Consider the following 12,660-nt stretch of genomic DNA (forward strand, 5'->3'; position numbering starts at 1 on the left):
TCTCAAAATTCGATTATGATTATGGCATCCCTCTTCATAGTCAAATTTTGAAAACATGGCAAATAAAAATATTGTAGCAAAAGACTGGTCTAGAATCATGTCTTTATGTGAGACATCATGAATCGTGTACCATTTGCTTTGGGTACAGGATCGATTGCATGTGCTATAATATTTGTCATTTCTAAATTTTTCCAAATGCCCAGAGGCATTAAGAAGGGAAAAGGTCTAGAATTGGATTTGACTAAAATGATTAAGCAATTGTCGAGGACAATCTGAGGTTTACCAAAGATTGGTTGCTTAGGGACAGTTGGAAGTATAGTGCTAATTTTGGAAGGACCATATTGACATATTCTGAAAAGAGGCATCTCCTATTCAGAAGTGATAGTCAAAATGAGAATATGGAGTTATCTCCATAGGTGGAAGTTATCTGTGTAAGATTAGAAAACTTAATGCAAGAAGCATGTCCAAAGCAATGTACTTTGAATATGAGACTTAGTTTCCATGGAGTCGATCTCCATTGGAATACCTTATAATGACTGTTGACAAGTCTTTGTGACTTTGTACATATTCATTACAGGAGGGTCAGTGCATATAAGTTTAAAATCTAAACAGATTTTGATAAATGATAGGAATTTGAAATTCTCACATTTTTCGATAAGGATTTGGGAGTGTGAAATAAGAATCATTGAAATTATGTTCAATTGGTTTATTTCACAAAGTAAGGATCATAGACAAACATAGAGTACATACTTGGTGTATGGCAAAGCTATTGTTTAAGAAAAACATAGTGTACATGCTTGGAGCATGGGACAACTAGTGTTTTTAATTCAAGTATAAAGTTGATAAAACCGAAACAATGAATAATAAGTAATCAGTATGGTGATAAATAAAAGTGTTTATTTATATTCATAGGGTTTGATACCATATTTGATTCATTTATTCTTGTGTTTCACTTTGCATGTTTTGACTTCCAGAATAACTAAGTCGCTCTTCCTGAATGATTAAGTTATTCAAACCATCCACAGTCGGTCATATGTTGGAAGTAGATATGAATCAAGACTGTCATGGGTTGGTTTGTAGAGGTCCAAGTTGGTGGACAAAGTGGTGCTACAACACTCATGAGTGCTCATAAGTTCTGAGTATTGGATTCAACCCGCGCTCATTTGAATCACTTCATGGATTTTATCACGAGTGATCATGAGACGATAATATCTTATATTCTTCAAACCTAGAGATATGAGTTGTTACTATGAGTTGGTTATACATTGATTCCACGAAAACGCATTGGTAACTCGATGTTATAAAACGTGCCTTTGTGTATGATTCAACAAGTAGTAGAACAAGCCATATGAGTCGAAGTTTATCCATTCCTTTTACCTTCGGGATAAAAGCGATATATGTGGGCCCCTCGATGATTTAAAGATGATACATGTGAGTGCTTGGCCAAGCCAGGACTGATTTGATTTGTTCAATCAGTCAGTCATCATGAATCGGAAATCGGGAAACAACAAATGGACAGAGAGAATGATTGATAATCCATGTCTCAGTCCATATGATATCTAGAATGGAGGAATATATGATCCCTTATCTAATGGACAAGTCATTGACAAAGGTCAGAGTTCATCGACAAGGTCAGAGTTCGACAGAAGCTTTTGAGAGCTACGATTGCTGATCGGTTCCTGAAGTCATACGTAATAATAGTTTTAGACTTATCCAAGTGGGAGACTGTTGGATTAATGTCTAAGTCCATAACTATAATTGGTAAGACTTGACCCGACCCGGCATGGTCCATTTGGGTTGCATGGCATCATGCATTTGGATAGACTATAATGAGAGAAATAACACTTAAGGTTGGTTAATATATTATAAGTTCTAATATATTAATAAGGTTATTTAATTAGTATTGATCAAGAATTAATTTGGAATTAATTAAGTGATAAAAAGGAGACTAATTAAATATATGGGTTGATTGTGTAAATCATTCATTCTTATATATGTGGGCTTGTGATCCAAGATTCCTTATGTTGGAATAAGTCCATGGGGTGACCCATGGATACTCCATGGAGGTTAAAATCCATGGAGCATAAGGAATGGGTAAAGTTATGAGTTACATGGTGTAACCCTAACATCCACCATATAAAAGAATCCCATGGCTCAAGAAATCGTGCACTAATGTGTGAGTGTGAGGGCTAGACGATTTCAAGGAGTGTTCAAGTTTCTCTCAAGTTATTCCAAGTGTATTTGGTGTTGTGTGAACCATTTGAGGTGTCACACTTGGGGCACTAGGCACTCAAGCTTCATGAAGACATTCTACATCAAAGAGGTATGTATTCTATCTTGTTATATTTATTATTTTGTATGCTAGATTAGGATAATACCTTGGATGTTCATAATTGTATGTATAATAAAGAAAACATAGATCCAAGGTATTTAGGGTTGCATGTACACTTAGGAGTGTTAGAATGCTCATAACCCAACAGATACATCAGAGGAAAAAAATTTGTCGTTCCCAATTCGCCTACCTTGATCACCTAAAACAATCAACTAGAACCTGACCTAACTAAATTCAAAGAAAGCAGACCCTTGATTTCATCTCAAGGAAACCATACCACTAGAATCCTTTTTTGCATTCCCACACTACCATAGTTGTCGCCAAAAACCACAACCATCTAGCCCCATGCTAGGTCTACATCCCAACTATGAAAATCTAATGCCCGCTCTCTTTTTCCTCCGAACATGGAAAACTAGAAGAACATGACCCCCTTCGTAGATAGTGACATCCTAATCCGTCTGCCAATCACTCAACCTCCGACTGTAATCCTCGAGCCGATCATCACAATCACTTCCTTCTTGAGTCCCGCGACTCCATTGGCACTACCTCGAGCAAGGATCTAGGGACCTCAAAATCAACTATATCACCTCGGTCTGCACCATTCAAACCCAAACTGACATGGCTACTAAGGCCCAAACATTTATCAGGCCCATCCTCAGTCTGAACAACCATAACTGATAAAGATGGAAACATATTGTAATGAATCATGGTGCCAAACCATACAATCTACCCTCAATCAGTTCCTTAGAATCCCTAAAATTTTCCTCGATTCGAGTATGGATCATGTGCTTTCAGTAGTACGGGCCCAATACTACCTTCCACACCTATCTATACTTTCCTCAAGAATCGTTTCAGATCCTCTAAGTAACTACTCATGACCAGTACCTCTGATCCAACCACAAATACCCGCCGTCAAATGAGAACTCACTGCTAATCTTCCTAGATTCTCCTTCTAGGCTCCCACTTCCCATATAATCATGTTCTAACACTGTTCCTAATCTACAAGGATCCCTACCTCGTCCTACTCTCAGTTGCAAAGGAAAACTTCTACACATGTCAACCAACTACCTTACGAATACAATCACATGCAACAAAGACTGAACAAGTATTCGACTGAAAAATCCAACACCACAACGGTTAGAATCAGACGAGAGCTGGAAATAGAGCCAAATCTTTCACTCTAGAACCATTTCAATCTTTGTGGCATGAAACTTAACATATTCGCTTAATATTTAGTTAACATCAATATAGGCTCCACATGGCACTAAGAAAGCAGCATTTGAGAAATCTAATAAGTCACTTCTTCATGCGATACTTGCGAACCTTGTTAAACAATGCTCTCATCGTACCAACATACTTTCCAGGCTCTCCTCGGATTCCCTTCACACCACTCTCCGCCATCAGATGCAGAAGAGACTTCCTCTAACACCTTCTGACTACCTCACAAATATAATTACATGCCATAGGAACTAAATAACTCTTTGACTGCAAGGTTTCACACTACCATGGTTAGACTCAAACGAGAGCTGCACAATAGAGTTAAACCTAACCTTCTAAAATTATTTTATCCCTGCAACATGTAACCTAATGTATATGCTTAATAGTTAGCTGATATTATTAGAGGTCTCTAAAAGCACAAAGCAAGCAACATTTGAGCATTGAGTAATCTAAACCAGTGCATATCCTAAATAGGCCATTCTATTAACCATCTGAAATCCATACTAGCATGAAATTATAAAAGCTCAATCAACATGCATATAAAGACATCTCTCCTAGCATAACACATGTATGGATATTTTGGGAAATACTTACTTGAGCTCGGCTGATTACGTGCATCACAACCCTATTTCTTAAAAAAAAACATTTTTGGAAACTCATTTCCTTTTAAAAGATTTTATTAACTCCCCAGTTTAAGTTCAGACACACCCGACAGTCTGCCTAAATCCCTCAAACCAAGTCTCAGATACCAACTTGTAGTGTCCCAAAAATACTGAGTAAAGAATTTATTTTAGATAAGTTAAAATCATTCATTCATTGTTCCAAAAGACGAGCAGAGTCAAAGTATTCTCAAACATCAGAGTAATTTGTAAACATTCATTGAAGAATAAATCTCCAAGGGATGCAGTGCGATCGAGCCAGGGCCTTCCTTTTGAAACCAAAAGTACCTGAAAAACATGTTAAACAGAAACTGTAAGTATAAAGATTAGTGAGTTCCCCAAGATACCATATACAACATATATATAAATGGGCCTCGCCCAAACTGCATACCGGCCCCACCCACAGCATAACGAGCCCCGCCTAAACTGCATATGAGCCCCGATAAAACTTCATATGGGCCTTGCCCACATCATAATGTGCCCCGCCCAAAATGATATATAAAACATACATACACATGCAAGAGTCACAAAGACAACATGCATATACATACATATCAGCAAGTGTCATAAAGACCACTATCATACTACAAACATAATCCAGTGGGCCGACATTGGTGCCTTCGACCTATGAGTATAGTGAAGAGACTCACCTCAATTGTTCAACGAATATATCTCACACTCAAGCCGCTGGTGCTGAAGTCTCTCCCACTAAACATATTCAAAACCAAACCCTAATTAGCAATTAGGATCAATACTCCAACTTAGCAAGTCCAAATGCGAAGATAAATCCTAATTTGGGCAAAAGACAACTTTGCCTTGTGTTTAGTACTCGTTTTTGTCCCCGGATTTTACAAGTTACATCATTTTTTGAGCTTAAAAATATAAGTTTACGTTAATGAGTGTAATAGACCTAATATTTTCTGGTTGGTATTTTTGTGCCCATTCAATTGGGTTTTTGACCTGTCTTACATAGGTTTCTCATCTGTTATTCTATAGGACAATGGGAGTTGGGCTTCTTCTTATGAAATCTAAAGTTCTTAAAGGAATTGACGGCTCATTAACTTGTTTTTACAAGTTCACCTAAGCTTCTTAGGTCCCCTCCTCCTATTCTACAGGTTGGTGGGAGATGGTTTTCTTGCACGGAATCCAAAATATAGCACCACGTGCTTCTCATCTGAATTGACGGCTTTCATCACCACTTGTCATCACAAGTGCAACTCGAGTTTCTTGAGTTCCCCTCCACCTATTCTACAGGTTGGTGGGAGTTGGTTTTCTTGCATGAAATCCAAAATATAGCACATTGTGCTTTGCATCGGAATTGACGGTATTCATTTTACTTGTTACTGCAAGTGCAACATGTGTCTCATGGGTTCCCCACCGCCTAGTCTACGGGTCTTGGTGGGAGTTGGACTTCCTCTTATGAAGTTCAAAAATCTAAAAGGAATTAACGGATTTTATCTTGTGAATACAGGATTGCCTAAGTTTCTTAGGCCCCCACCACTTATTCTATGAGTCTTGGTGGGAGTTGGACTCATATTATAATGTCCAAATGGTTTCGGCAAGGAATTGACGGATTCGAAAGAAGAAAAATTCATCACGAGCAATTAAGGCGAATAAAAGATGTTTAGCAGATTGACCACGTCTCAATGTTTTCGTCATATCTGGCTCCTCGGGACTCCGATTTAGGCGATTCAAGATGTTCCAGAAACTAGACACAATTATCTTCATGTTTGGAGTTTTGAGTTTTTGCTGAATCGGTCGTTTTCCTACTCATAATCGACTATGAAGTTGGGATCTGTTTGCTGGACGAAAATCAAAAGCTAAAATTAAAAACTAAATTAAAGTGAAAGATCAAGAGCTAAAGTTGTACCAAGTTGAAAAGTTGAAGGCTTTGGGGTTAAAGGTGCATAATGCTTGAAAGTTGGAGGATCATTCATGTACTTATGATCTATAAATCATGTTGTTTACGTGAGAAAAGGAGGATTCGGACGGAAGAAAACCTATGCAAAGAAACCCTAAGGCACAAAGCGGCAGCGATCATCTCTCGTCATCCCTGCTTCAAGAGCTAAATATGAGGGGCACCAATTCAAAGTCAAACCAGTGGATGATGAGACCGTGCTACAACACTCATAAGCAAACGTGATCTGGTGCCTTCTTTGTTGACTATTATTATTATTTTTTTTTTATGCTTTTCATTTATTTTCATATGCAATTAGGCACTTCTTTTCGTTTGTTTCGATCACATAATTAGCAAACAAACATGTTTACCTTTTATTTTCATATTATTAATTTCAGTTTAATGGAGTAAACTTTTTGTGGGTTTGGTTGACTTGGGTAAGACGGTAATTGTAATGTATTTGATTTTGTTTGAACCAATTTTGTTGAAATCGAATAGCATATTCAAATGTGTGCTTATTTTAAAAATATAAAATTTGACGGGTAACTTTGATTTTGGCTAGCACTTGATCAACGTTAGTTAGATTCAATTTGTTTGGTTTGAATTTTAATATTTACATGTAATATTGACTTCGAAAGAAGCTTTATTTGTGACATCATTTGAATATAAGTGTGCGATTTCGTTATCTCGCTTAAACTTAATATAGATGTGTGTTAGGGCATTTTTAACAAAACCATTGGACTTAATGCTTTTTAAAATCACGAATTACATAGAAATATGAGTTAATGTTTTTAAATCGAATCATGAGACCGAGAGGTAATTGATAACTTTTGTTGGTGTTAAGTTATTCGTTTCTACATAATTGGTTTGACAAATTAGTTGCATTAGAAGAACCATTGAACCCGTATAAGTCAACTACATCCCGTTTTCCCATAATTGTTAAATCGTTTAATTGTTTTCCTTGTGTGTTCGATTATTTTAGTTTTCATTTTTTTCCTTGCTGAATTTAGTTTAATTTTATTTTAATAATTTCCTTAGTTTAATAAAATCAATCACTTTTGCAATCAATTGCCTAGTTCACTCTTCCTTAGAATATGATAGTCCCTGTGGGTTCAATATCTGGTCTTACGACTATATTACTTGTACGACCTCGTATACTTGCGAGTAGGTGTTTTCGTCAACAAGTTTTTGGCGCCGTTGTCGGGGATTATTTTTACTTTTAAGTTAGAACATTAGGTAGTTGTTAGACTCTTAAACATCTTGAGGATATTTTACTCTGGTCGGTCGAAGATTCAGACCACCTGAATTTGCGCTTGATTGGGAGATTGAAAGAACTTTGAGAGGGTTGAGGAGACTTTGGATTCAAGAAGACATGGGAGATAACGGAAACGAAAACAATAATGGAAATAGAGGTTTCGAAGGAACAAACCCGTCCCCGTCGATTGTCAGCGCAACAATTAATGCTGACAATTTCGAATTCAAACCCGTGATGTTTCAGATGATCAACAACAATGGCCTCTTTGGAGGCATGTATTGTGATGAGCATTTGTCCCATCTGCGTTCCTTTAACCAGATGTGTGATAATTTCAAACAAAGAGGCATGACGGCTGATGCATTTAGGCTGAGATTATTTCCCTACACACTACAAGGGAAAGCTCGAGACTGGTTTGAGTCTTTGCCTTCTGATTCCATCACTACTTGGGAGGAATTAGGAGAAAAATTCCTAAAAAGATTTTTCCCACCCACTCGAAATGCAAATATAAGAAATGTCATCACATCATTTCGACAAATGGATGGTGAATCGTTATGGGAAGTGTGGGAGAGATGGAACAATTTGCTGAGAAAATGTCCAACACATCGACTCCCTGATGATGTGAAACTTGAGACATTTTACCAAGGTTTGGATGCTTAAACACGCATGCTAGTAGATACATCAGCTGGAGGAGCTTTTCTCACAAAGAGCTATGAGGAGAGCGTAGATATATTGGATAGAATAGCAACCAATATCTGAAGTTCGTCTTGCAACTCAAAATGATGCATTAGCAGCCGAGTTGGCTTCGATCAAAAGTATGATGAAGAATATGATGTCAAGCAGTGGGATGAAAGAGAATAAGGCTGACTTTTGTGCGGTTTGTCAAAGAGTCCATGATTATAGTTATTGCCCACAAAATCCTGAATCTGTGTTTTTCATGGGTAGACAAAATTTCCCAAGGCAAAACAACCCATATTCTGAAACATACAATCCAGGATGGAGAAATCATCCTAATTTCTCATGGGGTGGGCAACAACAACAAATGCAACCACAGCAAGAGCAGATTCAACAAAGGCCTCAAAACCCACCGGGGTTTTATCAAATGCCAAATTAGCAAGTGAGACCACAAGGAGGTAGGGGTGAGCAGTTGGACCGAACCGGACCGGCTCTTGGACCGGACCGGTTATGGAGAATATTGTGGACCATGGACCGGACCGGATGAGTCGTGTCCGTGTCCATGTCTGGGTCCAGGTCCGGGTTTTCCGGTTCTTGGACCCGTTTGGACCGGTACAACTTTAATTGCATAGAGCACAATTCGTTAAAATAAGTTTTTGGGTTTGATAGAACTCGTTAAAACAAATATATTGTTGGGTTTGATACGATACAACTTGTATAAATGATTACGTTTCCGTTTCATGCATAACTAATCTACCTTGATGTTATAATATTATAACTTGCAAAATTAATTTTCCAAATAAAAGCAACTAACATATAGATCAAGTTCACCAAGATCCCTTTCATATGAATCTAGTTCACCAAGACTGTAACTCATTGAATATAATACCAAAATCAACAAAGTTATAGTCTAAATTCATCTACAAACTGTAAATTAAACGTTGGAAAAAACCGCATGTCAATCCGACTTAAAACGAATGAGTTGTGGTTGTTTAAAAATTTTCACAGATTATAAAACTTTAAAAATGTTGTTGAAAAGCTGAAACTTTTCAGCTTTAATAGTTCAACTTTGAAGGATTGTAACTCACTGAATATAATACCAAAATCAACAAAATTATAGTCTAAATTCATCTATAAACTGTAAACTAAATGTTGGAAAACCCTGCAGGTCAATCCGACTTAAAACGAATGAGTTATAGTTGTTTAAATAAATTCACAGATTACAAAGTTTTAAAAATCTTGCTGAAAAGCTGAAAATTTTCAGCTTTTATAGCTCAACTTTGAAAGATTGTAACTCATTGAATATAATACCAAAATCAACAAAATTATAGTCTAAATTCATCTACAAACTGTAAATTAAACGGTTGAAAAAACCGCATGTCAATCCGACTTAAAACGAATGAGTTATGGTTGTTTAAAATTTTTCACAGATTACAATTTTTTTTTAAATCGGGTCCAACCGGTTCTAAACTCGGTAAAAACCGGACCGCACTGGGAAAAAAACCGGACCGGTTTTGATGGATCCCTAGAACCGAGAACCGGCCTGGGGGTTCAAAAAAACGGTCTGGTCCGGTTCACCGGTCCGGTCTGGTCCACCGGTCCAAATGCTCACCCCTATAAGGAGGTGCATTCCACCAGGCATCAGGAAGTAGTTCAAAACCAGCAGCGCCTTCATCAAATCAAGAGATACCACCTTTCGAGAAGGCCATGATGGAGTTTATGATCATACAAGATCAAAAGACTGAGGCGCGTGAGAAGAATCAAGCAATTGCTATGAGAAATTTGGAAAATCAATTAGGGCAATTAGCACAAGCACTAAACTCCCGAGAACCTGGAACGTTGCCAAGTAACACTCAAAATCCAGGTAATTGAAATGATAAGAGGCAATGTAATGTCATCACGCTTAGATCGGGAAAGGAGTTAACTCTAAAGAATCAAGACTTACCAGCCACGAAAGAGGAGCAACAGTCGGTAAGTGTTGAGACTGATAAGAAGAAGCAGGATGTAAAGGATGATGAAAAAGAGTATGCCGAGATTGAGGACATAACCGATGAGGAGTACGGGCAGAAGAAAGTGAACAAGGAAGGTCCAACAAGTTCAAGTCTAAGTGTTGAAAATCAGAAGAAGGCCCAAGAAAAAGATGCTCGAACTGGTGCGACAGTTGCACCAACAACTTTGCCCTTCCCACCTAGGCAAAGTAAGTCCAAGGAAGATGATGTGCAATTTAAGAAGTTTCTAGAGATCCTTTCTCAACTTCATATCAACATTCCTTTTGTTAAAGCTGTAAAACAGATACCTACATATGCCAAGTTCTTGAAGGAAGTTGTTACAAGGAAAAGAGTTTGGAGAGAGTTTGAGACCGTTGCAATGACAAAAAGTTGCACATCAATTATCAAAAACAAATTACCTGTGAAAAAGGATGATCCAGGTAGTTTCATTCTACCATGCAAAATTGGAAATTTTGACAAGATAGGTTTGTGTGACCTGGGTGCAAGTATCAATTTAATGTCTTTTGTCAATTTTTCGAAAATTAGGACTTGGTGAAGCTAGACCAACTACAGTTTCACTCCAGCTGGCAGACCGATCGATGGTATATCCAGAAGGTAAAATAGAGGATATCATTATCAAAGTTGATAATCTTTTCATTCCAGCATATTATTATTTTGGATTATGAAGCTGAAGATGATTGTGGCATAATTCTGGGGAGGCCATTTTTGGCGACTGCTGAAGCACTAATTGATGTCAAAAAAGGAGAGGTTACATTGAGAGTAAATGATGAGCAAAAGACTTTTAATATGTTTAAGGCCATCAAACAACCTTCTAATGTTGAAGAATGCTCATTCATACAAGTTGCAGATGGATTGGTAGATTTAAAGGAGGCCCACTTGAGTAAGGTGACTCGAAACATTGAGGAAAATAGAGAGTCCACAGTTCAAAGCGTAGTGAGTCGGGTCAAGGAGAAGCATGACTTGAATGATAGTGTGACTGAATCAACTTTGCCATCCCTTGAAAAGGTATATGTTTTAGAGTTGAAGCGGCCTCCAAAACACTTGATAAAGGTTGGAAAGAAAAGGATGAAGCATTTGTTGAGGCATGAGGAGTTTAAAATACAAAATCATGAAAATACCAAAATTCAAAAGTTTGGGGATGAGAAATGGCAGGGCAAGGAGATTTTGAAAAGAGACAACGAGAGAAAGGATTTGGGTGATCGAACAACAAGAAAAACACCATTTTGCATAATGAAAAGAAGAAATGATTGTGCTTCATTTGAAGCGGGTTGAAGAGTAATTTGTTTTATTTATTTTTTTAATTTACTTTTTTTAGTTTTTTTTATTATTATTAGTATTAGTATTATTGTTTTTGTTTTTGCTTTTGTTTTATATTTGTTTTTTGTTTATTTCAATTATTTTCATTTTTGCATCGTTGCTTATTTCATTTCTTATTATTTGTTTTGTTCTAATAAATTTGTCGAGTGTGCATCCCTTGTTTGCTATCCAGGTAGTTGGTGATGAAGTGAGCTGTGTCATGGAAAAAGTTCTAGATACGCTTAGAGATTAGCCGTCAACGATATGCATTATTGGTTTATAATATCATGTGAGATGCACACCATCGGGGAGTACTCTTTACTTATTTTATTCTATTTTTATTTCTCAGGACGATCAATGTTTAAAGTTTGAGGATGTGTTTAGTACTCGTTTTTCCATCACTAAATGAATTAAAAACGTATTTTTTGTCCCCGGTTTTACAATTTACATCATTTTTTAGCTTAAAAACATAAGTTTATGTTAATGAGTGTAATAGACCTAATATTTCCCGGTTGGTATTTTTGTGCCCATTCAGTTGGGTTTTTGACCTGTTTTGCATGGGTTTCTCATCTCTTATTCTATAGGAGGATGGGAGTTGGGCTTCTTCTTATGAAGTCCAAAGTTCTTAAAGGAATTGACGGCTCATTAACGTTTTTTTACAAGTTCACCTAAGCTTCTTAGGTCCCCTCCTCCTATTCTACAGGTTGGTGGGAGATGGTTTTCTTGCACGAAATCCAAAATATAGTACCACGTGCTTCTCATCTGAATTGACGGCTTTCATCACCACTTGTCATCACAAGTGCAACTCGAGTTTCTTGAGTTCCCCTCCACCTATTCTACAGGTTGGTGGGAGTTGGTTTTCTTGCACGAAATCCAAAATATAGCACATTGTGCTTTGCATCCGAATTGACGGTATTCATTTTACTTGTTACTGCAAGTGCAACATGTGTCTCATGGGTTCCCCACCGCCTAGTCTACGGGTCTTGGTGGGAGTTGGACTTCCTCTTATGAAGTTCAAAAATCTAAAAGGAATTAACGGATTTTATCTTGTGAATACAGGATTGCCTAAGCTTCTTATGCGCCCACCACTTATTCTTCGCACGTTGAATCAGCCATGGTCTCCTTCTTGGAACTTTTTCAAGTAACTGCTCCTCCATTTAGGGTAAATACCTAGCCCGAATGAGAGCGGAAGTTATCTCTGTCAGTCTGAAAACTGGCGTCACTATACCCTGTCACTCTCAAGTCATCACTTCCACGAAGTATAAGGACCCAGTCCTTAGTCCTTCGCAGATACTTAAGAATGTTCTTAACTACTGTCCAGT

This window comes from Lactuca virosa, chromosome 5 (genome assembly GCF_052849685.1).
Source record: "Lactuca virosa cultivar CGN04683 chromosome 5, Lactuca_virosa_CGN04683_v6, whole genome shotgun sequence".
NCBI classification, from domain to species: Eukaryota; Viridiplantae; Streptophyta; class Magnoliopsida; order Asterales; family Asteraceae; genus Lactuca; species Lactuca virosa.